Below are 2,724 nucleotides of genomic sequence, written 5' to 3'. Positions count from 1 at the left end.
CTCTGGTATGAGGGACCTGGCGAAAAGATATATTGCCGAAGCCTGGGAGAAACAGGCTCGGTACTATAATGCCAGGCGGTCTCCCCGGACTTTTAGAGTTGGCGACCGAGTGTGGAAAAGGCAGCGGATATTGTCGTCAGCGGCCAATTATGTGGCCACGAAACTAACACCGCGATACGCCGGACCCTATACGTTTGCCAAGAAAATATCCTCGGTAGTGTACGAGTTAGTAGATGAAGCCGGAAACTCAGTGGGCAAACTACACGTGAAGGACTTAAAGGCCTTTAAACCCGCCGAAGGGGCCACTACTAATTCTGCTTTTGATATTACAGAGGCCGAGGATCATGGAGGAACCGACGAAGGAGTTGGAGCGGGCGGAGGGCCGAGAGGAATCGGCGCCGAGCCCACCAACGCCGCTCGCGGTAGAGGGACGGGAGAAGGCGGCGGGGGGGGAGCAGTCTCCCTGCCGCGGTCCCGACACCGGCGAAGAGAAGTTCGTCAGCCAGTGCGGAGGGCGCGCTAGGAGCCCTCGGACTGCGGCCAGAGGACATGGTCGTCCTGCGGACCCTATTGGATAGGGAGAGGGTGCGAGCGGAGGAGGAGAACCTCCTCAACGAGACCCTGGAGCAAGGTCTCCAGGTCGCGACGGTTCGGGAGAAAGGATCGACGGTCATGGAGGTCGATCTGCTCCCGGACGCGCCGGGACTCAGGGTCGAGGTCGCCCAAGGGACGTCTCGAATAATCGGGGCGCTCGGGGATTGGGCGGCCGAAGTCGAGGAGGCCTTGGCGGCTGCCGAAGTCGTCCCGACACCGGCGCCTCCGAAGAAGGTCAGGGTGAAGCCCTGTGTCCAGGTGGCGCCGGACGCACCGCCCTGCGGAAGGCCGGGGAAGATTCTTCCTCGACCACCCTGCCGAGAGGATCGGCGGGAAAGCGGCGGCCCAGGGGCCGTCGTGGAAGAGGGGGAATCCGATCCGGGACGGGAATGGGTCAGCAAGACCGAGTGGAGGCGCCTGAAAAGGAAGGCGCAGAGGGAGAGGGAGAAGGCGAAGAAAGTAGAGCAGGCCAGCTCTGGTGCTCCCGTCTCCGGCCCCGTCGCGGGAGAAAAGCGCCGAGAACAGTTCCAGAGCTGTGACGATCGGCCGGGACCGGAAAAGCGGCCAAGAACGAGATCCGAGAGTCGCCCTCGGGACAGCCTCGAGCTGACGGCGGCCGTGGCGCTGGTGGAGCGATTGCGGCCGTCCGAGGTCGAAGAGTTGGCCCGGAGGATACGCGCCGGAGAAGTTCGCTCCCGCATTCCGGCCGAGCAGCGTAGCCGCACGCCGAGCCGCTCGACGTGTTGGGGCTGCGGCAAGGAAGGGCACCGCCTCGCGCAGTGCACGCGCTCTTCCCGATCCGGTTGCCGGGAGTGCGACAGCCTGAAGCCGGGGACGGGGAAGTGCCCTACCTGTGCCGCGAAGCACGCTATCGGCTCCAGCTCAGTGAGGATGTAAGGAGAACGGCTATTGCCAGTAATTGGCGACGCCGAATCCACCTGAGCCTATCCGGAGACGTAAGACCCGTGTGTACTCCAGGCAGCCTCTGGATAGTTAGGACCGCAGGAGAGAGAGAGAGAGATAGGAGAGGAAGGGTCAGCCGAGGCACGGCTAACCACCTCGGGAACGGGAATCGGCTGTCCAAGGAACGGACGGCCGAGGAGGTCACCACGCTCGCAGCCAGAGTGCCCGGAGATGTAAGAACCGTGCGTGTTCCGGCCAGTCTCTGAAGAAAAGAAAGAGGATACTCGGCAGCGCCAGGGCGCAGGCGAGTGGGACGTGGACCGTAGCTCGCTGCAGATAGGAGAGCACCCAGTAGGAACGGTCGGCCCGCCGAACACGGCAGGATACGACCGAGTGCAAGTAGGATGCCATGAGGAAATTCCTTCTATCGGATTGTTTTGCAGAACGGCACGAGGATTCCGGGAAATAGAGGAAAACCCCGAGCCAATCAAAACAATAACATCGTTAAGCCGAGATTGCGCCACGCCGAAGATAATCGGCGTGGGAACTAAACCGAGTCGTGACCGACGGCTTAGAAGCTCGGCTTGAAAAAGGTAAACAATAGCAGTGAGCGAAGGATGGCAGCGCGTAGCTTGAGGCAGGTCAGTGCCGCTGGAGCCGATGCAGGTATGATCGGCGGCCGTATCCCAAGCAACGAAATACGCCGCTCAACCCCTTCCAGGGACCCCACGCGAGGAGCGGGGAGGATTCTTTTCTGTGTAGGAACAGGAACGCGAGTAACCCACGGGAGGAAAGGGGGAATTCATCAGAGGACCCAGGATGGGCTGGTGGACGATCTTCCTCGTCACCACCTCGACCCCGGGAGACCTCGCCAGGGCGTCGGGCACCGGGAGGAGCTGGGGAGGTAGACCGCGCCGTTTGGAAGGGTTAAGGGACGCGAAAGGACATCCACGAGAAGGGTAGGGGTAACACCACCTGTTTGGCCCCATACGGGGAACGGGAGAGGGCCGTAGATTATTTGTCGGCTACGCCGTTGGCCGGCGTACGTCACAGTACTTGACCTCAATTATCTGATATCGATACTTTTTATTAGAGGAATACACAGCACTCCAGTACTTGGCGTAGTTTTTCACACGTAAGTGTTTTTTGGGGGATATCACAAGTTTTTGTTGCTCAACGGGACATAGAAGCTCTAAGCACTGAAATCTATATTGTCACAGATATAAA

This window comes from Cephus cinctus, unplaced genomic scaffold, assembly GCF_000341935.2.
Source record: "Cephus cinctus unplaced genomic scaffold, Ccin1 Ccin1_scaffold2002, whole genome shotgun sequence".
Lineage (NCBI taxonomy): Eukaryota > Metazoa > Arthropoda > Insecta > Hymenoptera > Cephidae > Cephus > Cephus cinctus.
This window is presented reverse-complemented; position numbering follows the sequence as displayed.